The following is a 26720-nucleotide window of genomic DNA, read 5'->3' as shown; positions in this document are numbered from 1 at the left end:
TGAGGTGGAGTTCTCTATTGACCTTATGCCGGGCACTGTTCCTATATCTAAAGCACCTTATCGTCTAGCACCCGCTGAAATGAAAGAATTGAAAGATCAAATTCAAGAATTGCTAGACAAAGGTTTTATTCGCCCTAGTTACTCTCCGTGGAGCGCACCGGTTTTGTTTGTGAAAAAGAAAGATGGTAGTATGCGTCTTTGCATCGATTATCGAGAGCTCAATAGGGTCACTATCAAAAATAAGTATCCACTGCCAAGAATTGAAGATTTATTTGATCAGTTGCAAGGAGCATCGATATTTTCTAAGATTGATCTGCGATCTGGATACCACCAGTTGAAAGTCAAAGAGTCTGACGTTCACAAGACAGCGTTTCGCACGAGATATGGGCACTATGAGTTTATGGTCATGCCATTCGGGTTGACCAATGCGCCAGCGATCTTCATGGATCTCATGAATCGCGTATTTCAGCCATATCTGGATCAGTTTATTATTGTCTTCATTGATGACATATTGATCTATTCCAAGAACATAGAGGAGCATAGCCGTCATTTGAGGATCGCACTGCAGGTATTACAAGACAGAAAGCTATATGCAAAGTTCAGCAAGTGCGAGTTTTGGCTTGACAGAGTGGCGTTCTTAGGCCACATCATTTCTAGTGGTGGCATAGAAGTTGATCCGAGTAAAGTTGAGGCAGTAAAAGAGTGGCCAGTACCGAAGAGTGTCACCGAGATTCGCAAGTTTCTTGGGACTAGCTGGCTATTATCGCAAATTCATCAAGGGGTTCTCATCTATTGCAGTGCCTTTGACATCTTTGACGAAGAAAAATGCTAATTTTATTTGGGGATCCGAGTGTCAAGATAGTTTTGAGAAGTTGAAGCAAGCCTTGATATCAGCACCAGTGTTATTCATGCCATCAGGGCAAGGGGAGTATGTTCTTTATACCGACGCTTCTAAGCTAGGTTTAGGTGCATTTCTGATGCAAAACGACCGAGTTATCGCCTATGCGTCAAGACAGTTGAAAATTCATGAAAAGAACTACCCTACTCATGATCTTGAGCTTGCAGCAGTAGTCTTTGCACTAAAGATTTGGAGACACTACCTTTATGGGGAGAAGTGCAAAATATTCACCGATCATAAAAGCTTGAAATACTTCTTCACCCAAAAGGAGTTGAATATGAGACAGCGCTGATGGCTTGAATTGGTAAAGGACTATGATTGTGACATTAGCTACCATCCGGGGAAAGCTAATGTAGTGGCAGACGCATTGAGTAGAAAAGCAGCAGTTATCACTCATTTATCACTCCAAAGACCATTGCAGTCCGAGATACAGCGGTTTGAACTTACAATGTATGCTAGGGGCAAGGCCCCTAATCTTGCCACATTATCAGTACAGTCGACTTTGAGAGATAGAATTCGTGATGGGCAGTCTACTGATGAGCAGATGCAAAAGTGGAGAGCAAGAGATAAAGCCAAGGGCCGGAATTTATATTCAGTGGTGGATGGTTTAGTCCGTTATCGAGACCGTCTATGGGTTCCTAGTGACGATTCTTTGAGAGATCTTATTATGAAGGAAGCCCACGACACACCATATTCCATTCATCTGGGCAGTACAAAGATGTATAGAGATTTGCAGTTGTTATATTGGTGGCCAGGCATGAAGAGAGACATCTTGAGATATGTATCCAAGTGTTTGACTTGTCAGCAAATCAAAGCAGAGCATCAGAGACCAGCGGGAAAATTGAAGCCACTCCCTATTTCCGAGTGGAAATGGGAAAATATCACAATGGACTTTGTTGTGGGATTGCCTAAGACTGTTAAGGGATTGAATGTCATTTGGGTGATAGTTGATCGTCTTACGAAATCAGCGCATTTTCTACCTATTAAGACGACATTCACCATGGTTCAGTATGCAGAGTTATATATTCGGGAGATAGTTCGTCTGCATGGGATACCAGTATCTATTGTTTCTGATAGAGACCCGCGATTCACTTCATCTTTTTGGAAGAGTCTGCATGCAGCGATGGGGACCAAGTTATTGTTCAGTACAGCGTTCCACCCTCAAACCGATGGTCAGTCAGAAAGAGTTATACAGACTTTGGAAGATCTACTGCGAGCATGTGTTATTGATTTCCAAGGCAGTTGGGAACAAAAATTACCTCTAGTGGAGTTCACTTACAATAACAGCTATCTAACATCAATAGGAATGGCTCCTTTTGAGGCACTCTATGGAAGAAAATGTAGATCTCCTATTCATTGGGACGAGGTTGGGGAAAGAAGAGACATTGGTCCAGATGTGATTGAAGAAACAGCTGAGCTTGTAGTCAAGATTCGTGATAGAATGAAGACTGCACAAAGCCGACAAAAGAGTTATGCGGACAAAAGACGAAGGGACTTGTAGTTTGCAGTAGGCGACCACGTGTTTGTGAAGATAGCACCCATGAAGGGTGTTATGCGTTTTGGCAAGAAGGGCAAGTTTAGTCCTAGATTTATTGGCCCATTTGAGATTTTGGAGAGGATTGGGACACTAGCTTATAGAGTGGCATTGCCACCCGCACTTTCTGGAGTTCACAATGTGTTCCACATTTCGATTCTGCGGAAGTACATGTCTAATCCCTCGCATGTGCTTAATTATGAACCTCTTCAACTAACTCCAAATATGTCGTATGAAGAAAGACCTGTCCAGATTCTGGCTAGACAAGAAAGACGATTGCGTAACAAAGTCATTCCAATGTTCAAGGTCAAGTGGCTGAATCACTCGGAAGAGAAAGCTACTTGGGAAACCGAGAGGGACTTGAAGAGTCGCTATCCGGATCTATTCGGTAAGTTCTAATTTCGAGGACGAAATTTTATTTAAGGGGGGGAGGAATTGTAAGGTCCAAAATTAAGACGACGTAATCCAACTGCATGCGAATCTAGGAAATTATGAAAAATTGAGTAATTAATTGATTTTAGTTGCTAATTAACTTTGTGACGTACTTGTTTATATGCTAAATGAGATTTATTTGTCATCATGCATAAAAAATGTATTTTTAGGAATATTCAAGTGACGATCGAGGAACGGGGACCGAGGGCTGAAGAAAACGTAAAATATTTTATTAAATAATTATTTTTAATTATTTAAAAAGATGGTCGATGCTTTTTAGTATTTTTGTGAAATTAAGGGTTTGGAGGTGATTTTATACGCCGGGGCGTAAATTTTATCGGTGTTGGTTTTTCAACTAAAATACGAGCTTTTTGGCAACCCGGCTAATAAATTCACAAATTTATTTAAACAAAAACCTTGTTAATATTTTATTTAATTCTAATTAAAGGCTAATGGGCTTAATTGTTGGCTTAATGGGCCTAAAGCCATGTTAGCAAATAATTAGTATATAATACATGATTTAGTCTCCCAAAAACCCTACACTCCTAACATCAACTATCGGCCACCTAATTTTACTTTCTGAGAACTCTCCACCTCTCTCAAGCACACGGCAGCACACTTGCACAGCTTTTTGAAGGGAAACTCGAAGGGTTCTAGAGAATTCAAGCCTTGGTTTCGATCCGTTCTTCGACGTCAATGTTTTTTCGTGCGTTAAATACGCAAAGGCACGCCTTAATCTTCCTTTTCTCATCCATCATATCGTATTATGTTTTGAATTAATGTATGCATGAAGATCATGAAATTTTATTCAGAACTTTCGAATTTCTCATGTGCATGCTTTGAACTTTTGATTTTTGTGCACAAAATTCATGCCTTGTACGTAAAAAGGGGCTGCCATGGCCTTAAGTATGAACTAGGGGTGTCTAAGCATGTCTTAAGATCCTAACTTACTCACCATAATCACCAAAGTTAAAGCAAGAACAAGCAGAAACCGTGACACACCAGGGAAGCCGATTTGCTGTCAACATCTTGGAGTGATCGGGTTCTTTGGTGTGAGGGCAGGGAAGCCACGGCTTGGGACCAGGGCTCGGTCAGGGGGTGGTTGAGTCAGGGATAGGGTCCTAACCATGTAAGGGTCCGAGTTCAGAGGGCTGGGAGGAGTCCTATCCCACTAGGACTCCTACCCGAGAGCCTCCCATGTACGCGCAGGGTACAGGTTTTGCATAGAAGTCAAGCGCGCGGCCTGGGGTCCAAAGGCTGGTATAGGGTGTCTCACTAGGGTCCTAAGAGAGTTCACGACAGGTGGGTTCAGGGGCTGGGTGGTCGGCTAGGGTCCTAGTTGCAACAACTTAGAGTCCATCCTTGGTGCACCTCTCGGCCAGCATAGGGGCACTTAGGAGATTTTCGTTTTTATGGTTTGGGGTAGTTTCTTGGTGAACTTAGGGTCCAGTAGGGTAGTTTAGGATGTTGGTCAAGTATTGGATCAACATGGTTCGGGGGGAACTCGTAAAAATCAGAAGTTGGCTCGGGGGTGAAATTCATGTGTCATTTAGGGTTTTTAAAATAAGAAAAATTGGAAAACGGCTTACGGGGGGTCGAGTCATGGTCCATAAGGACTAAAATAATATAAAAAGACTAAATTTGGAATTTAGGAATTTTATATTAAAGTTTGGTATTTTTCGGGATTAAAACACCGTCAAAATAATTAAGAAAAGATAATTGAAAAAGTCTAACATTTAAGCCAAATGAAATTATGAAAAAAATTCACGTAAGCTTAAATAATTATTTTGAACATGTTAGAGTCATGAAATAAAGAAAAAAAGTTGAAGACGTAAAATGTCGAGTCCAGGGGTAAAACGGTCTTTTTACACCTAGAAATTTTTAAAGGTCCTGGCAGTGCCCTAAATGCTATTTTTATGATAATATGATTATTTTTAAATGTTTATGAATTGTTCATGATTAAATGATGATTTTTAAATGTCTAAGGGATTTTTATGATTTAAGAAGACATTTAAAATACATGTTGCATGCTTGGTTTCAAAAATGAAAAACGTAATGATATTCATGATTTTTTTCTAAAGTGATGTGAATGAAAAATGTTGAAGGATGTGAAATAATTGTGACTAATTCGTTAATGTTGGCGACGTCGTTAGGGTTATGGTCCCAGTGGGAGCCCGGCGATCGTGTTTCCATCATTGCGAATATGTGGTAACGGTTTTGTGGTAACGGAAGAATGGGAATATCGTGAGGGGAAAAGGCCCCATAGGGAGCCCATTTATGGGAAAAGGCCCCAGAGGGAGCCCCGACGATCGTATTTCTATTCGAATCATGATAGGCCAGGGCCCAGTTGACCGGTGAGAGTGTTGCTGGTGTCCCCCGCCGCCCAGTACTGTGGTTTTATGTAGATGGATCCATCGACCCTCATGAGCATGATCAGGAAAGTCACAATTAATGATCTGAATTCAACAAAAGAAAAGAGGAAAAGAAAAGGAAAATGTTCATGATCATGTTAAAGGTTTTATGTCATGTCATGTTGAGGAAAAAAGAAAAAGTTAAGGTTTATGATTGCATGTCATGGAAAAGTATTTTATGAAAATGTTTATGTTTAAAGTTTTATGCATCATGAAAATATTTATGAAAATGTTTATGTTTAAGCATCTTCATGAAAACGATATTTTAAGTACAAATATTTTTCACCGTTATATGTTGACTGTATTACGTATTACTCGTTATCAAGATTATGGTGTGTTGAGTCTTTAGACTCACTAGGTGTGATGGATGCAGGTGGTATTGAGGGAGTACTTGATGGGTGATTTGACTGGACTGAAGGCGCACACAACCCGAGGACCAGCGCTTCTACTTTTTCCGCATTATGACTTTTGACTCATGCTTGATGATTAAAGATTTTTAAGATTATTTATTTATGCTTTTGAGTGATTTTTGAGAGGTTTAGTATGGGCTTTACTTTTCAAATTATTGCTTTTTAGGTTTGGTAAAATGTTTGACGATTTTATGTTTTAAAATATTTTCCTTTGGATTTTTAAATAGCATTTGGATGTTTATTTTTAAAATGATGTCAAAAATATTTTATGGTTCGGCCGATGCTAAGTGAGGTTTAAAATAAAAAAAAAAATTTCTAGTACTTTTAAAGCAATAAAAAGAGCAGGACATTTCACATAAACTAGGACTTTTCCACTCGATAAGTGAGAACCACTTGGAAAGTCCTTTTAATGAGGGTTGTTCAGTGCACTCTACCAGGAGCACCTATCTGCATGCTCGGACATCACAATGTCCCCTACCAATGAAACATGGTACTCACATCGCAGATACTAGTCTCGAACTCGAGCGGCCTATATCCTTCTTAGTGGCGGCTGAATTGACTAGGAACCGTTTAGAATATACAGTATTACAAAAATGAGTTTCATGATACTCATCATATGAGCATCTCATATTCTTTCTACTATTTGTATATTCAAGGGCTTTATCTATGCAACTAGCATGGGTATACAGATAAAGAAGTGCCAAGACAATAAATTCAAATATTATTAAAATAAAGACTGTTTATACATAGAGTTTAATCATGAACCCTCGGCCAACACTTGGCTCGGCGGGCACCTACTCTAACAATCTCCCACTTGCACTAGAGCCAACTACTCATATGCTTCAAACCCATCGATTCGTGATGCTTCTCGAACAATGGTCCAGGTAAAGGCTTAGTTAGTGGATCAACAACATTATCTGCGGAGCCGACTTTGTCAATCGTGACATCTCCTCTTTCCACGATCTCTCTGAGGATGTGGTACTTTCTCAATACGTGTTTGGACTTTTGATGAGACCTCGGCTCCTTTGCTTGAGCAATGGCTCCCGTGTTGTCACAAAACACCGGTACAGGAGCAACTCCATTATGAATGACGCCCAACTCTTGGACGAAATTCCTTATCCAAACAGCCTCCTTTGCTGCAGCTGATGCAGCAATATATTCTGCCTCAGTGGTGGAATCCGCTGTACTGTCTTGCTTGGAACTCTTCCAAGAGACAGCAGCTCCATTGAGCATGAATATGAATCCAGAGGTTGACTTCGAGTCATCGATATCGCTTTGGAAGCTAGAGTCGGTATAGCCTTCCAATTTAAGTTCTCCACCCCCATTGACCAAGAACAATTTATTGGTCCTTCTCAAATACTTGAGGATGTCTTTCACAGCTTTCCAGTGTGGAAGACCAGGGTTGGATTGATATCTACTTACTACACTTGGTGCAAAAGCCACGTCAGGACATGTAGATATCATCCCATACATGATGCTACCAATCGCAGATGCATAAGGAATGCTGGTCATCGCCGCTATCTCTGCATCAGACTTGGGAGACATAGACTTGGATAGGGACACGCCATGACACATTGGTAGATGTCCTCTCTTGGACTCATCCATCGAGAACCGCTTCACGATGGTATCAATGTATGTGGACTGGGTGAGACCAAGCAATCTTTTTGATCTATCTCTATAGATCTGTATTCCTAATACAAAAGATGCTTCACCAAAGTCTTGCATCGAGAACTTACTCGCTAACCATATCTTCGTTGATTGCAACATTCCTACTCTTTGATTGTACTATCGAATCTGAGGTTCCAACTCCTAGATGCCTGCTTTAGACCATAAATAGATCTCTGATGTTTGCATACCATATGCTCACTTCCGATGGATGTAAACCCTTTAGATTGAGACATGTAAATCTCTTCCTTAATATCCCCATTAAGAAATGTTATCTTGACATCCATCTGCCATATCTCATAGTCATACCATGCAGCTATGGCTAGCAAAATCCTTATGGACTTGAACATTGCAACTGGAGAAAATATTTCCTCAAAGTCAACTCCTTGTCTTTGAGTATATCCTTTTGCCACCAATCGCGCCTTGAAGGTCAATACCTTCCCATCCGCCCCAAGTTTCCTCTTGTAAATCCATTCACCCTATGGGAACAATTCCGTCAGGTGGATCCACGAGATTCCACACTTGGTTCGAATGCATGGAATTCATCTCAGATTCCATCGCTTCAAGCCACTTGGATGAATCGGCATCAGATAATGCTTCCTTGAAGGTCCTTGGATCACATCCATGGTTAGGCTCATCATGGCCCTCTTCAAAAAGCAGACCATACCTTATAGGTGGTCTCAAGACTCTCTCGGATCTTCTAGGAGCTTGTATCTCCTCTCTTGGCTCTTCGGGTGTGGGTTCTACAATTGTGGGTGTCTCTCGAACCTCTTCGAGTTCTATCATCTCGCCTTTTCTATCTAATAAAAATTCCTTTTCCAAAAAGGTTGCATTCCTAGAAACAAACACCTTTGTTTCTTGGGGATGATAGAAGTAGTATCCAACCGAATTCTTTGGATATCCCACAAAGTAACATAAAATGGATCGACTATCCAATTTATCTCCCACTACCTGCTTCACATAAGCAGGGAACCCCCATATTCTAAGATAAGAATATTTGGGTGGCTTACCCATCCATATCTCATATGGTGTCTTATAAACTGCCTTTGTATAGACATTGTTCAACAACATTGCCGCTGTTTCAAGCGCATATCCCAAAAGGATGGCGGCAACTCAGTGAACCCCATCATAGACCGAACCATGTCCATCAAAGTCCGGTTACGACGCTTCGAAACACCATTCAACTGTGGTGTAGCGGGCGGAGTCCACTGCGAGAGAATCCCATTCTCCCTAAGATACTCTTGGAACTCGGCACTCAAGTACTCACCACCTCGATCCGATCGAGGTATCTTGATGCTTCGTTCCAATTGCTTCTCTACTTCACTTCTGAATTCTTTGAACCTTTCAAAGGCTTCAGACTTGTATTTCATCAAATACACATACCCATACCTAGAAAAGTCATCGGTAAAGGTGATGAAGTAGGCATGTCCATGCTTAGTGGTGATGCTAAGCGGACCGCACACATCGGTATGGATCAAATCCAATAACCCTTTGGCTCGCTCCACATGGCCCTTAAAGGGATTTTGGTCATCTTTCCTTTCAGACAGGATTCACAAGTCGTGAGAGCATTAATATCAGACATATCAAACATGCCTACTCCCACTAACTTGTTCATCCTTCTTAGGGAAATATGTCCTAATCGAGCATGTCATAATTGTGCCATATTAAGAGTATCTTGTTTGCGCTTGTTTGTTGTTGTTATAGCTTGGACATTGTTAAGTGGAATATCTTTCAATTTTAAGGTGTAGAGATCGTTTTCAAGTTCTCCAGTACCAATTAAACATTCATTATTGTAAATATTGCAAACACCTTTGTTAAATAAACAAGAAAATCCATCTTTATCTAACATAGAAATGGAAATAATGTTTTTCACCAACTCAGGTACAAATAAAACGTCTCTTAACATTAACTTAAAATCATTGTTCAAAAGTAAAGTAACATCTCCAACAGCTTTGGCAGCAACCCTTGCCCCATTGCCCATCCTCAAGAAGGTCTCACCTTCCCTGAGCCTCCTACTTCTTCCCATCACCTGCAAATCATTACAGAGATGTGAGCCACAGCCGGTATCCAATACCCAAGAAGTACAGTTAATTGAAATGTTTACTTCGATATAGAACATACCGTTTCCAGAACTCTTCTGGGCAAGATATTCCCTGCAATTGCGCCTCCAATGTCCAGGCTTCTTGCAGTGATGACAGATGTCAACAGTCTTGTCAGCCTTCACTGGTGTGGCTGCCACTACGGGACCCGGAGTCTGCCTCTTCAAGGGCATGCTCTTCTTGGGACGTTGGAAAGAACGCTTCTTTCCCTTCCCAGGTGGACCGGTCTTCGTACCAGATGAAGAGCCCACAAAAAGAACCGGCTTCTCTTTCTTGATGGTGGACTCAAAAGTCACAAGCATGTTCACCAACTCCTCAAGGGTCGGCTCCATTTTGTTCATATTGAAGTTCACCACAAAAGGATCAAATGAGCTAGGCAGCGATAAGAGCAACACGTCGGTGGTCAACTCCGAAGGCAAAATCAGATCCATGCCAACGAGCTTGTCCACGAGCCCAATCATCTTCAAGCCATGCTCATGGACCGAGGCCCTATCTCGCATGCGCATAGTGATCAGCTCCTTGACAGTAGCATGCCTAAGAGGCCGAGTCTGCTCACCAAAGAGCTCCTTGAGGTGCAAATGAATGTCAGCAGCATTCTTTGCATCCTCAAAACGCCTCTGCAGCTCATCGTTCATAGAAGCCTGCATATAACACCTGGCCTTCAGGTCATGGTCACACCAATCCTTGTAGGTCTGCAATTCCTCAGGAGTGCAGCTAGTCGGAACCTCAGCAGGGGGCGACTCAGTCAGTGTATACGCAATCTTTTCCGAGTTTAGGACGATTTTCCAATTTCTTAGCCAAGTGAGATAGTTAGGTCCGGTTAACACATGATTTTCGAGTATGGCAGAAAGCGGATTGCGAATTGAAGACATTGTCAAATTTTTGTACTGAAAAGTAAAACAGATAAATGTTAATGACTATTTTAAAATATTTAATAAGATATAAAGTTTGGACTTTAACTTTATAAATTTTCGCTCCCACTGTTTTGACATTTTCATTACCCTCTAGTGAAAACGGGAAACTCCTTTCCTCAGTAGGTACGTAAGGTCTAATTAGCGAATCATGATCCCGAATATTATCAGCCAATCATAATTCCTAAAAGGTAGTTTCCAATTGCATCACAATGCAACCCTCTACGTAAACTTTTGTCTCACGTTTGATTAGGACCCAATAATATGACGTCGTTCATCTTTACGTGTCAAGCCTTACCCATCGATGTTGAACCTTAATGGACGGTCGTCATGAGTTCCCTCAATAATATGAGCTGAAATCATGGGAGTTCCACGTAGTTCACATCACCATGTCAATGGATGTCACAGCTTTCCGGCACCCAGAGCTCCCCCAATAATATGAGCCGAGCCCTAAGTACGGGTAGCGTTCATCATGCACCCATTGTCGATGGAAGACAAGGAAATTATAAACAAATTTATAATTTTCCTTTTCGGGCTTGATATAATTTTGAATCTTATTTAAAATGAGGGTTTTTAATTTTGAAAGGTCTCATCATTAATTTTATTTAAAATCTCGCCATGTTTGATCGTATGTTTGCCGGATTCATGCAACTTTGTTATTATCATAATAATAACGCACATACTCATTATTTATAACATATCATGCATATATTATAAACAGTAAACAAACAAGGATGATCAATCGCCCCAATACTAATGGACCGTGTGAGCTAAACACGGGCTTAGGTCCAATCCTAGGGAAATGCACGGGATGCAAATGCAACTATTACATAAGCTTCCAATATTTACATGTCTTCGATCTTCATAATCATCATGGCCACCATCTTCCAATCTTGATCATCCACTACTAATATTTACAAATAAATATCCATGGCAAATAGGGATACATCTCATGGGGGGTGGGAACGGGCCATAAACCAAGCTCACTTTATAAATTGATAATTATTACAATAATTCAACACAAAATATCCTAGCATACACCTAGCAAATTGGGCTTGGGCTTTTGATCATCCTTCATGCATAATATCACATATCATACGCCATCAATTAATTATCACAATAATTAATTGATCCAATATTATATATCTTGATCCAATCACTAACCGCCACGATTATAAGCTAAATTAACAAAGTATACAAGCACCTTTGTCTACTTTCAAATTAATTTATTTATAACCGAATTTCTTGTAAATCACCATTTACTATAAATATTTAAATTCCAACTTAAAATATTTATTTCATAAGAAAATATTTGCAACTTTTGTAATTTTAAACTTAAGGGCCCAAAAACTCATTTTTCACCAAAAACATTTTGGCCCATTTAAAATTCACAAATATGTTAACCATCTAATGGCCCAACAACATCAAGGCCCATGACACTTTGATTATCCAAAACACTTTTGGAAACCCTAGTCGTCATCGCCGTCGCAGGAGCTCCGTCGCCGGATTCCGGCAACAATATTTTTTTTTTTTTTCGATAGAGGGGTTCGGGCAGCCTCTCGGGCTGCCCTTGCTGCCCAAAACGGGCAGCCCCTCGGGCTGCCCGAGCTGCCCGACACGGGCAGCAACATCCTGCCCGAAATACCCCTTTGTTATGCCTTGATTTTTGTTGAAAATTTCATTCTCATGCGGTTAGAAATCAATCTCAATATAATATCCTGTAAATGCTACGCAAAATCGTAACCATAGCTCGGATACCACTTGAAAGGGGATCGGTTAACGTGACCGGAAGCGCAACGGAAGTTTAAAATTTTTTATTTTTCATCAAGAAAATTTCGGCCACCTCTATGTTTGTGTAGCAAATACAATAAAACACCAATATCATACATAGGGTGTTGAGAAAATCGTTACCTATCAACCTCTTGAGGTTGATGATGGCACCAACCAAGTTGTAAACAACTTGGCTCTTCAAGGATGACAAATCTACAAGCTCTCCTTCCTTCAAAATTAGGCCCACCACTTGCTAGGTAAATCCCCTCGTAATTTGCACTAGAAAATTAAGAAGATTTTTCAAGGAGAAGAATATTTCTTCCTCAACACTTGAAGAAGAAAAGAAGAGAAAAACTTGGAGAGAAAAATCCTTAAGTTTCGGCCAAGGTGAGGTTTGAATGAGGGAGGATGAGTTGTCTTGGTAGTGCAAAAAGTTGATCCAAAAAGGTTGCATGCCATGCCAATTTTTTAATCAAAAGTATTCCCCAACTCTTCACCTCCCAAGCATGCAATGTGATTTGGGCTTGTAACTATTACAAGGCCCATGGACTATTTAAATTGTCTCAAACATATTTGAGCTCAATTAGACTTTACTTGATTTTACTCAAGCCCACTAGTTAAATAACTATTTCCAATTGGGCTCTACAAGGCCCAATGTTATTTAATTAATTCAACACTTGAATTAATTTAATTATTTAGACTCTACTAGGCCCACTAGTGTTTAATTAATTCAACACTTGAATTAATTTAATTTAGTCCATAATAATGTTTATGAAAATCACAATTTTCAAATACATTATTTATTTGGCCTATTTTTAATTTAGGAACACATTCATAAATTAAAAAATCACATTTCTCTCATAGAAGTCATACTTCTATTTTTCTCAACGCTTATAAACTCATTTATAAGCCGTTCAACACATTGAACTATTTTTACTTCTCAACGGGATCAAGAAAGCTAGTACTTGTGTGGCCCTCAATGGTTCATTGATACAACTAGCCGTGGGTTCACATGTCCATGTGATTCGGACCAAACATGTGCTCATATGAGCATACCCCAATTGCTCCATTCTTACTTATCAACTCCTTGATAACAAGAACGTCAGAACTCAAGTCTGATAGTACCCAACCAATCATGTTAAACGCCTAGCAGCATCGCTTACATGATTCCCTAGGTATCAAATGATAGTGCCTGCAAGAACCATTCAATTATGGTTAGCGTAAAGTACGGTCCCTTCAACTCATATATCCCGACCGATTCGACAACCATTGGTTTATCGAGAGTTGTCAATGAATCGATACTATGTGTCATGTCGTAGTTGCATCGATAGTGTAATCTATGAAACCCCTTTCATAATTACTACCATAACTCTGATCAGAGATTTCCACCTACATACACATGAGAACACATAGGATATCCATACCCGAAGGTAAGCGGTGAATCCCCGACTACAATGCATCGACTCCTATATGTTTCGACAGAACACCCAACCTTGCCACCTGATGACCCCATGAGAGTCGGTAAAAAGTCAAAGTGTAATTCTAGCACATAGAGTCTCAATGTTTTCCCGGGTCATAAGGACTAATGGTGTACAACCATAAACTAGGACTTTTCCACTCGATAAGTGAGAACCACTTGAAAAGTCTTTTTATGGAGGGTTGTTCAGTTCACTCTACCAGGAGCACCTATCTGCATGCTCGGACATCACAATGTCCCCTACCAATGAAACATGGTACTCACATCGCAGATACTAGTCTCGAGCTCGAGCGGCCTATATCCTTCTTAGTGGCGGCTGAATCGACTAGGAACCGTTTAGAATATACAGTATTACAAATATGAGTTTCATGATACTCATCATATGAGCATCTCATATTCTTTTTACTATTTGTATATTCAAGGGCTTTATCTATGCAACTAGCATGGGTATACAGATAAAGAAGTGCCAAGACGATAAATTCAAATATTATTAAAATAAAGACTGTTTATACATAGAGTTTAATCATGAACCCTCGGCCAACACTTGGCTCGACGGGCACCTACTCTAACAAATGGATCAAGAGTTAGTCCTTCATAAAGGAGATTCAGACGATGATGAAAAGGAAATAGTTGAAGAACCTCCCTCAAAGCAGAAAGAGTCATCCTCAGGACAGGCTATTATTCCAACTGAAGAGCCAGTTCAGGATGTGTCTCAATCACCAACTGGTGAACATCAAATGTACACTGAAGCAGAGTTATCTTTCGCAAACATTGATGAAATTATTCAGATAGTGGTGCAAGAATCCCAATTGAGTGAACCCATTTCTGATAATGTTGATCATCCCATTGATCAAATCAATCCAGAGGTGCCTATCTCTTCAGAAGCACCAGTTCAGCCAGATCCTTCTGCTGAACAGACTATTCCAACTGATGTGCAAATTGATCCCCAAGATCATCCTCTAGAGACACCAATTTTGACTTCATCAGACTCTATTATTCCTCCAGGCAGCTCAATCACTTCAGTTCAGAATGTTGCTGAAACAGTAGCAACTAACCAAGAGTTGGTTATATTTGATCAAACCACAAAGGGACCGGAATTCCCTCATCAGTCACCTCCTCCTCAATCCACAGAAATGGATCTTGTTCTTGAAGAGATCCAAAATATGCAGCACAATATGCAGCAGATAATCACTGACATCAAGAAGATTCAATCTACACAATTATCTCACACTGTCAAATTGGATTCTTCAATTGAATATGACTCTGCAAAACTGAAAGCAATTCAAGCAAACATGGATTCTCTCACCAAAACTGTAGATGAGATGAAGAAAGTTCTAGATCAAAGCCTATTTACAACTCAGGATATAGTTAGTCAACGAGTTCAACGATTAGAAACTTCTGTTTCTAATAAAATGGAATTGCTGCAGACCTGTTTACAAACTGCTGTCTCAAGTATCTCAGCAGATGTCAAAATTATTTCAACTGATGTTCGAAAATTATCTGAGAAGATGGAGTTGTTTGACAAAAAGGGGGAAGAAATCAAAGGAATGCTAGAACAACAGAAGAAATTCTCGTTTCAGTACCAGTCTTCACTGTACTCATCAAGTTACTAATTCAGTTGATCAGTTTCTTATTTTATCTACAAAGAGTCCAATCAATCATGAAATTCAGTTGATCAATCTCTTATCTACAAAGGGTTCAGTTACTTAATTTTGTCAAACACCATAAAGGGGGAAATTGTTGGAAACTAAATTCTGGAGTTTGACAAACTGATCAACCAACTGAAAATACGAACCAACTGAACTCAGCAACTGGACTTAATAACTGAAATCGACTGTCTGATCAGTTGGAAACCGATCAGTTAATACATCCAGCCGAATGCCTTAGAGTTAAGTATCTCTCAGCTGAAGATGTCTCGGGAAAGAACTTTCAACCGACAAAGAGACATAACAGATTACAACTGAATATGAAACGCCGCACCACAACCAAGACTACCTAGAACAACGCATTCCGGCTAAAGCAATTAAGACGCCGCAAAAAAAGTCCAAAGAATAATGAAGTGGAAATCAACGGATACATAGATTCAAATTTATCTCAAGTTACCGTTGGAAAAGAAGCATATAAATATGACAGAAGAGCAGCTGAAAACAACAACGAAGTGAATACTATTCAAAAAGCTTGCTGTCACTCTGTCAAAATCTCAGCTCACCTCTTACTTGATTTATTCGTAGCAGTTAAGGCTACAATTTGAGCTTACAAGCAAGTTGTAATAATCATTGAAATTCGATAGTGCTAAGATCAGTTAAGCACTGAGAACATTCTGTTATACTATGATTTTCAGTTTTTGGCAGTGTTAAGTCCAAGCTGAAGTGGGTCAGTACAATTCTTGTATTTGATCAAAGTCTTTTAGTGAATATCCTATCCTTGTGATAGAATGGGTGACGTAAGAGTAATTGAAATCTCCGAACATCCAGAAACAACCCTTGCGCATTTTATTTTTTGTATTCTATCTTTCAGTCAGTTACCTTCCGCAACTGATTCAGTTTAACTGATTGATATTGATCAACAAGATTCCGAGAATCAGTTTGTCACCAAACTGAACTCAAAATTTAAAAAGATCAATTTTAATTGTGAGTGTTTATTCAACCCCCCCTTCTAAACACTTTTGATACGTTAACCGATCCTAACAAAGTGGTTCAAAGAGTCCAAATATTACTGAAACATTTATGTATCAGCTGTGGAATCAAGGAAGCCAGTAATGGAAAATGAAGTTTTTGAGAAGATTTTGCATTTCTAGCTGAAGCTTCAAGACAATCAATCCTTCCAGCAGGAAGGATTAGTTGCTACACCCAAACGGATAGCAACGATGAGAAAGTATCGGCGGAGCCTTTGCGTTGCTGATGAGGTGGACATCTTCACTGATGAAGGTGTCTACCTCCTAGTGTTTATCAAGGAAAGGAGGACTCTAAAAAAGATTGCTATTTCAGATGGCTTCTGTAGAACCCGAAAATCAGATTACGTATAAGTCATGCATAATTTATATTATTTAAATTAAATATGAAATTTTATATACGAGATATTAATGCATTTTAAATAATTTTAAATCATGATTATTTGTTTTAAAAATAGATGTTTAGTTTTATCTTTTCAGGATAAATACGCGAGGTCGGACCGGAGTTTGGATATTAGAGTTAAGATTAATAATAAGAAAAATATTCCTAAATTTAATTTAAGTCAAGGAATAATTTAATTTAAAGAAATAGGATGTTTTAGGATTTATTAAATTAATTGGAGCTAATTAGTAAATAATTCTTTTAGGTTCAATATTTGATTAAAGCTTAAATTAAAATATGTAAACAAATAAAGATGAATTAATCTAGGTATAATATATTCAATAAGTTAAACATAGCATTTAAATACTTAAATTTGAGGCCAAGCATGCCATGCAAGATGCTAAGCAAGGTTCTAAACTAAACAAAATTGTTAATGGATTAAAATATATATAATGGAAGTTTAAAATCTTAAACAATTAAAATATAAGAATTAAACAATAAAATACCATGCAATGGCATCAACTTTCGGTCAATCCTTAAACAAATTCAAATGGTTAGTAACTCCTCATTCAAGCCACCTCTAAATGGTTGTCATAGTGCATTCATTTCCCACTTTTAAATTCCATAATTATGGGTAATACAAGCACCATAATTCTCCTCAAAGTTCCCCAACCTGTTATGCTAACAAATCAACGTGTAGATGTAGCAATAATAAGAATAAAAACAACGGCAGCAAGGGAATGGAAAGCAATTCAAAAACCATTCCACTTCTTGACTTGTAACCCCCATCTAAATGCATTTCATGACCCATTTAACACCCCTTGTGACCTTCATCTTCATTACCTAGCATACCTCCACCCATAGCTTCGAATTTATCAGAAGAAACACAGCTAAAATCGTGCATAGCAGCAGAAATAAAAATAGGAAGCAAAACAAACACAACTTCGATTCCGTCGCGTCGTATTGTCGTTTTGATTTGTTTTTGTCAAAACAAATTCCAGGCATTTATATATTATTTCTTTGCTCTTCAATCAAGTCGTATTAGATATTTTAAATCAATATATGTTCATGAATCAAGTGACAACACGAAGATTGACAGCAACTTATTCAAAACTCAGAACCTGTTTCTCGGCTTCATGATTTATGCTTCACGGGTTGAAAGTTTTTGTTGATTACAGGGAGTTGCTCGATTCCAGGCTTTCATGGATGCTTCTAGGCATGATCTAGAGTGTGTTAGGGCGTTATTGGTCCATTGGTTTACACCCATAACCTCAAAAATACAGAAATGACAGCAACTTTGTTCCAAAGATACAGATTCGAGCCATGGTTGATCAAATGGCCATTGGAACGACCCAAGACAGTAAAACAAGTCAATACACCACACTACACAACAAGGGGTGCTCTCGGGTGGGAGCTGTGATTGCATCAGGAAATGGCTTGGTTTGTGGTTGGCTTTCAGCCCTTAGCCATGGTCCAAACTATGCCTTAGGATGTTGGTAAGAGTCTCTGGTTGGTGGTTCAAGCTCCAATGGCCATTAGTTTCATAAATTGATCAAAACAAGCACAATAGTTGCTGCTGCTATTTGTGGTTTTTGACAGCAACTTGAGTTTTGGTTTTGGAGGTGGTTTGAGTTCTTGGTTGGCTTTTAACCCGTTGCCTTGGACTGTACAATACCTTAATGAGTTAGAAAAGTCATGTTTTTGGCCGTTAGTGATTTGGTCGAGTTTAGAGGTCGTACGAGAATTTACGGTGAAAGGTGCCAAAATGACTCTCGAAAGAGTGTTTTATGTTTTTGGATTCCATTCACCAATTTTCGTGTACAGTTATCATCATGCATATTTTTCAGTATGTTTGGAGTAATTTTTAATCATGGTTAAACGTCGGTTTAATGTTGGTTCGTGTTGGTACATGCCATGATTAAAAATCAAGTTGTTGGTCTGAATCGTCTCGTTTTTGGTTCTATTGTTAATTTTTTAATCAAGTTAAGATTTATTGCATGTGTCACATATTAGAAGTAAGTCGCAGCAAGCCTGGGAACGATCCAAATCATCCGGTAAAAATAAGGTTATAATTATATTACGTGCATAAAAATATAAAATGTTTATTTTTGAGATATATGCTATACGTCTTGTGGCCACCTTATGTTTATGGGTTTGGAAGTCGGTAGGCGCAACCGAGGACCTCTCCACCCGGTGACTTACGACCGGTTTACGATTATGTATGGGTACGGATATCCAGTCCAAGGGCTGTGGTGATCTCTACCGCCCAGTATACTGTGGTTTAGTCTGATCAGGCGCTCACGTTATGTTATGGGCCACTTGCTTAGAAACATTATCTCTACCAGAAAATTATGATATGATATGACAGAGCTCTATTGAGCAAAGCTTTTACGTATGATTTTCATATATGCACGTAGATATAATTATTCATGATACGATTTTCACCGTACGCTTTACGATACTTTATTTTTACGTTGCATGCGATTTTATGTTATATTTACTTGTTATTCACGATATATACATGTTGAGTCTTTAGACTCACTAGAATTGATTGTTGTAGGTACTGATGAGGTCGAGACGGAGGGCATAGACCAGTGAGAGATCTTGTGGCAGCAGTAGTAAAGCCGAGGACATCATGTTTTAGTTTATGCACCTTTTATTATTCAAACTCAGTTTTAATACGTTTGATTATTTTTAAATTGTTGTTTACGTTGGATTATTTTTAAAATTGTTGTTTGAAAACAATATTTGCTTCCGCTGTTATTTTAAAGTTAAAATTATTTACATGTTTATTTTATAAATGAGGCAAGATAATTATTTATTTAGAAAATTTTTAATAATTCCGCTAAAATATGAATACGAAATTCGAGCTTTTACAGTTGGTATCAGAGCCTATGATCTTGTAAAGGGTTGTACTACTACTGCTCTCGAGAAGCTCATGAATTCACGTCTTCGATCTGTAAGTTTTACGATTACGCATTTATTTTAAAGCATGAAATATTTTTACATCATGATTGCATGAAATATCTTATGTCAAGATTACGATTGTGCGTTATTTATTTAAATTTAAAGAAATAGTGGAATTATGCATGTTGGTTACATATGGGTTATAATTATGGAACAGCATGCCTCCTAGACGCATTATTGATCGCATGGGAGGTGATGAGCATCGTCATGAGGACGAGGAGAGAGATTTACCACCACCCCCTCCACCAGACATGAATGCCCAGATGCTAGCTGGGATGACTCAATTCTTCGCACAGTTTGCGGGGAACAATGCAGTGGGAGCCAGATAGACGGGACCGGAGGCTATCTATGAGCGGTTCATGAAGATGCGACCGAAGGAATTCTTAGGGACGTCAGATCCAATGGCTTCCGAGGGCTGGATTAAGTCCCTTGAGGTTAGTTTCGAGTTCATGGGGCTTGAAGATGGAGATAGGGTTCGTTGTGCGACTTATCGGTTTGGAGGAGACGCTCGCCTGTGGTGGGAAGGAGCATCTGTAGCTTTGGATTTGGCTACTTTGAGCTGGGCGCGTTTAACTGAGGTATTCTACTCTAAATATTTTACTGAAGAGGTGCGTTCGAGGTTGACCACGGAGTTCATGACCCTGTGGCAGGGAGACTTGACTGTTACGGAGTTCATCCGTAAGTTCGAGATGGGATGTCATTTTGTACCCCTAATTGCTAATGATGCTGGAGCCAAATTGAGGCATTTTCTGAATGGTCTACGGCCGATCTTACGCCGTGATGTTAGGGTGGCTGGCCATACTACCTATGATGTTGCTATTTCTAGAGCTCTAGCGGCAGAGCAAGACCAGAATGATATTGAACGCGATCGCCAGGGTAAACGACCATTTCAGGCACCACACCGTCCTCCTCAGCAGCAGCATCAGAATAAGAGACCTTTCCACGGTCCACCCAGGATCAGAGGGCAGCAGCAGCAAAAGCAGGAACGAGCAGTCCCGAGGACAGTGGAGTATCCAGTCTGTGCCAAGTGCTCACGTTGTCATGCTGGGACTTTTATGTATGGTTCGGGAAAGTGTTACAAATGTGGTAGTACTGACCACATATTGAAGAATTGCCCTCAGAAGAATCTGCCTACCCAAGGCAGAGTTTTTGCTCTCCATGCTGCGGAGACTAACCCGGAGACGATTCTCATGACAGGTATCCTAAATCCTTAAATTTTATTTGAATTTTAATGTTTTGGGTTAAGATTTTGAACTTAGAATTTATGATAGGATTGCATGTTCTAATCAGGGTTAGCTACGGGAATTTGGGTTAAAAGAACTTTGACCTTTGCATGTCTAAAAGCTTAGTTCTTGTAAAACTATGGGTTTAACATGATATTCCAATCTTTCAGGGAGAATCTTTATAGCCGGTTCAGCTACGAAAGCCTTGATAGATTCAGGGGCTACTCATTCATTCATTTCAGAAACCTTTGCAAATTCTCTCAAAATCAAGACAATTGGGCTAGACATAGCGTATTCAGTAGCATTGCCTTCTGGAGATGAGATGACAGCTACTAATGTGATCCGGGATATAGATCTCGAACTTCATGGTAATCTTGTGTATGCGGATCTTATCGTTCTGCCGATGCCAGAATTTGATATCATTCTGGGGATGGACTGGCTGTTGAGGAACCGAGTTTTGATTGACTTCCAGCGGAGATCTGTTCTAGTCCGATCGCCTGGGATGGAACAATTCTTATTCGAGCCAGACAGGTATTTTAATTTACCGCGTATGATATCTTGTGTTCAGGCTAGGAAGCTCATTCATAGAGGGTGCAGAGCATTTTTAGCTACTCTTGTATCCGTTCCTGAGACGCCCAAACAGTTAGCATCCGATGTTCTTATTGTCCGGGACTTTCTAGACGTTTTTCCTGATGACGTCTCTGGTTTACCACCTGTGCGAGAGGTGGAATTTTCTATTGAGCTTATGCCGGGTACCACACCGATATCAAAAGCACCATACCGATTAGCACCGACAGAGATGGCAGAACTCAAGAAACAGATTCAGGAACTTCTTGACAAGGAGTTCATTCGCCCGAGCTTTTCGCCATGGGGCGCACCGATCTTGTTTGTGAAGAAAAGGATGGTTCGATGAGGCTCTGCATTGATTACCGGGAGTTGAACAGAGTTACAGTGAAGAACAAATACCCACTCCCGAGGATTGAAGATTTATTTGATCAGTTGCAGGGAGCTTCCGCATTCTCTAAGATTGATCTGCGTTCTGGTTATCATCAGCTGAGAGTGAAAGACGCCGATGTTCTCAAGACTGCTTTCAGGACTCGTTATGGACACTTCGAGTTTCTTGTGATGCAGTTCGGTTTGACGAATGCGCCAGCGATTTTCATGGATCTCATGAATCGCGTATTTCAGCCGTATCTGGATCAGTTCGTGATAGTATTCATAGATGATATCCTCATCTACTCAAAGAATCAAGAGGATCACAGCAGACATCTAACCACAGTACTGCAGACCTTGCAAAAACACAAGTTATTCGCGAATTTCAGTAAGTGCGAGTTCTGGTAAGAGAAAGTGGCGTTCTTAGGCCACGTCATTTCTAGCAGTGGCATTGAGGTAGACCCGGTGAAAGTTGCAGCCGTCAGAGATTGGGTTGTGCCGCAAAATGCGTCAGTGATCCGTAGTTTCCTTGGGTTAGCAGGATACTATCGGAAGTTTATTCGGGGATTCTCCTCCATCGCAGTTCCACTCACCTCATTGACGAAGAAGAATGTTAAGTATGTGTGGAGCGAGGAATGTCAGAAGAGCTTCGATACATTGAAGCAAGTTCTTATTTCAGTACCAGTGTTGGCCATGCCTTCAGGACCCGGAGATTTTGTTCTGTATACCGATGCTTCGAAACTCGGGTTAGGCGTAGTATTGATGCAGCATGGGAAGGTGATAGCTTATGCTTCTCGTCAGTTAAAGATTCATGAGAAGAATTATCCTACCCATGATCTAGAGTTGGCGGCCGTAGTATTTGCATTGAAGATTTGGAGGCATTATTTGTACGGAGAGAAGTGTCAGATCTTTACCGACCACAAAAGTCTCAAATACTTCTTTACACAGAAAGAGTTGAATATGCGGTAGAGGCGTTGGTTGGAGCTAGTGAAGGATTATGATTGTGACATTATCTATCATCCTGGCAAAGCTAATGTAGTCGCGGATGCGTTGAGCAGGAAAGTCGCAGTGATGACTCATTTGGTGATTTCGATACCTCTTCAGTTTGAGATGCAGAGGTTTGATCTAGAGACATATCCTCGAGGTAGAGTTCCCCGTCTATCTACTTTGACGATTCAGTCTTCTTTTCTAGACCGTATTCGCAGTGGACAAATAGCAGACAAGCAGTTGGCTAAGTGGAAGCAGGGAGATGAAGCCAAGGGCAGTATCTTGTATACAGTTAGAGATCGCATTGTGAGATATCGAGACAGAATGTGGGTTCCTAACGGCAATTCTATTCGAGAGGATATCTTATCTAAGGCCCATATGTCGTCGTACTCTATTCATCCGGGGAGTACGAAGATGTACAAAGATCTGCAGTTATTATATTGGTGGCCCGGAATGAAGAGGGATATCAGACGTTTTGTGTCCGAGTGTCTGACATGTCAACTAGTGAAAGCGGAGCATCAGAGACCGGCAGGCATGCTCAAGCCTCTTCCTATTCCCGAGTGGAAGTGGGAGAATGTTACTATGGACTTCGTTGTTGGTCTGCCGAAGTCAGTCAGAGGGTCGAATGCTATATGGGTGATCGTAGATCGTCTTACAAAATCAGCTCATTTCTTGCCTATTAAGACGACTTTCTCCATGATCCAGTATGCAGAGTTATATATCCGGGAGATAGTCAGAATTCATGGTATTCCCGTTTCTATAGTGTCTGACAGAGATCCTAGATTCACTTCATCATTTTGGAAAAATCTACATTCAGCTATGGGTACGAAGTTGTTGTTTAGCACAGCTTTCCACCCACAGACAGATGGTCAGTCCGAGAGAGTTATCCAGATTTTGGAGGATCTTCTCCGTGCATGTGTTCTTGATTTCTCCGGGAGTTGGGAATCAAAGTTGCCATTGGTGGAGTTTACCTATAACAATAGTTTTCAGTCATCTATAGGTACGGCTCCATATGAAGCACTGTACGGTCGTAAAGGTAGATCGCCTATCCATTGGGATGAAGTAGGAGAGAGAGCAGAATTGGGTCCGGAGATTGTGCAGCAGGCTGCTGATGTAGTAGTCGAGATCCGTGATAGGATGAGGACTGCTCAGAGTAGACAGAAGAGTTATGCGGATCAGAGAAGGAGAGATTTAGAGTTTGCTGTTGGTGACCATGTTTTTGTGAAGATTGCACCGAAGAAAGGTGTCATGCGGTTCGGAAAGAAAGGAAAGTTCAGTCCAAGATTCATTGGACCATTTGAGATCCTCGACAGAGTTGGGACATTAGTGTATCGTGTTGCTCTTCCGTCGAATCTGGCCGGAGTTCACAACGTGTTTCACGTCTCCATGTTGAGGAAGTATATGGCGAATCCATCGCATGTCCTGAACTTTGAACCGTTGCAGCTCACTCCGAACTTGTCTTATGAGAAAAGACCAGTGCAAATCCAAGACAGCCAAGAGAAAAGGCTTCAAAACAAAATGGTCAAGCTAGTGAAAGTCAAGTGGCTCAATCATTCGGAGGAGGAAGCTACGTGGGAATCTGAGCCGGAGATGAGGAGTCGTTATCCCGAGTTATTCGGTAAGTTTTAATTTCGGGGACGAAATTCCTTTAAGGGGGTAGAGTTGTAGAACCCGAAAATCAGATTACGTATTAGTCATGCATAATTTCTATTATTTAAATTAAATATGAAATTTTATATACGAGATATTAATGCATTTTAAATAATTTTAAATCATGATTATTTGTTTTAAAAATAGATGTTTAGTTTTATCTTTTCATGATAAATACGCGAGGTCGGACCGGAGTTTGGATATTAGAGTTAAAATTAATAATAAGAAAAATATTCCTAAATTTAATTTAAGTCAAGAAATAATTTAATTTAAAGAAATATGATATTTTAGGATTTATTAAATTAATTGGAGCTAAGTTAGTAAATAATTCTTTTAGGTTCAATATTTGATTAAAGCTTAAATTAAAATATGTACACAAATAAAGATGAATTAATCTAGGTATAATATATTCAATAAATTAAACATAACATTTAAATACTTAAATTTGAGGCCAAGCATGCCATGCAAGATGCTAAGCAAGATTCTAAACTAAACAAAATTGTTAATGCATTAAAATATATATAATGGAGGTTTAAAATCTTAAACAATTAAAATACAAGAATTAAACAATAAAATACTATGCAATGGCATCAACTTTCGGTCAATCCTTAAACAAATTCAAATGGTTAGTAACTCCCCATTCAAGCCACCTCCAAATGGTTGTCATAGTGCATTCATTTCCCACTTTTAAATTCCATAATTATGAATAATACAAGCACCATAATTCTCCTCATAGCTCCCCAACCTGTTATGCTAACAAATCAACGTGTAGATGCAGCAATAATAAGAATAAAAACAACGGCAGCAAGGGAATGGAAAGCAATTCAAAAACCATTCCACTTCTTGACTTGTAACCCCCATCTAAATGCATTTCATGACCCATTTAACACCCCTTGTGACCTTCATCTTCATTACCTAGCATACCTCCACCCATAGCTTCGAAATTATAAGAAGAAACACAGCTGAAATCGTGCATAGCAGCAGAAATAAAAATAGGAAACAAAACAAACACACTCCGATTCCGTCGCATAGTATTGTCGTTTTGATTTGTTTTTGTCAAAACAAATTCCAGGCATGTATATATTATTTCTTTGCTCTTCAATCAAGTCGTATTAGATATTTTAAATCAATATATGTTCATGAATCAAGTGACAACACGAAGATTGACAGCAACTTATTCAAAACTCAGAACCTGTTTCTCGGCTTCATGATTTATGCTTCACGGGTTGAAATTTTTTGTTGATTACAGGGAGTTGCTCAATTCCAGGCTTTCATGGCTGCTTCTAGGCATGATCTAGAGTGTGTTAGGGCGTTATTGGTCCATTGGTTTACACCCATAACCTCAAAAATACAGAAATGACAGCAACTTTGTTCCAAAGATACAGATTCGAGCCATGGTTGATCAAATGGCCATTGGAACGACCCAATACAGTAAAACAAGTCAATACACCACACTACACAACAGGCGGTGCTCTCGGGTGGGACCTGTGATTGCATCAGGAAATGGCTTGGTTTGTGGTTGGCTTTTAGCCCTTAGCCATGGTCCAAGCTATGCCTTAGGATGTTGGTAAGAGTCTCTGGTTGGTGGTTCAAGCCCCAATGGCCATTAGTTTCATAAATTGATCAAAACAAGCACAATAGTTGCTGCTGCTATTTGTGGTTTTTGACAGCAACTTGAGCTTCGGTTTTGGAGGTGGTTTGAGTTCTTGGTTGGGTTTTAGCCTGTAGCCTTGGACTGGACAATACCTTAATGAGTTAGAAAAGTCAAGTTTTTGGCCGTTAGTGATTTGGTCGAGTTTAGAGGTCGTACGAGAATTTACGGTGAAAGGTGCCAAAATGACTCTCGAAAGAGTGTTTTATGTTTTTGGATTCCATTCACCAATTTTCGTGTACAGTTATCATCATGCATATTTTTCAGTATGTTTGGGGTATTTTTAATCATGGTTAAACGTCGGTTTAATGTTGGTTCGGGTTGGTACATGCCATGATTAAAAATCAAGTTGTTGGTCTGAATCGTCTTGTTTTTGGTTCTATTCTTAAGTTTTTTGTCACGTTAAGATTTATTGCATGTGTCACATATTAGAAGTAAGTCGCAGCAAGTCTGGGAACGATCCAACTCATCCGGTAAAAATAAGGTTATAATTATATTACGTGCATAAAAATATAAAATGTTTATTTTTCAGATATATGCTATATGTCTTGTGGCCACCTTATGTTTATGGGTTTGGAAATCGGTAGGCGCAACCGAGGAGCTCTCCACCCGGTGACTTAAGACAGGTTTACGATTATGTATGGGTACG

The sequence above is a fragment of the Primulina tabacum genome, chromosome 18 (genome assembly GCF_025594145.1).
Source record: "Primulina tabacum isolate GXHZ01 chromosome 18, ASM2559414v2, whole genome shotgun sequence".
In the NCBI taxonomy this organism is placed as follows: Eukaryota; Viridiplantae; Streptophyta; class Magnoliopsida; order Lamiales; family Gesneriaceae; genus Primulina; species Primulina tabacum.
The sequence above is the reverse complement of the archived record's forward strand: the minus strand, read 5'-3'. Positions refer to the sequence as shown.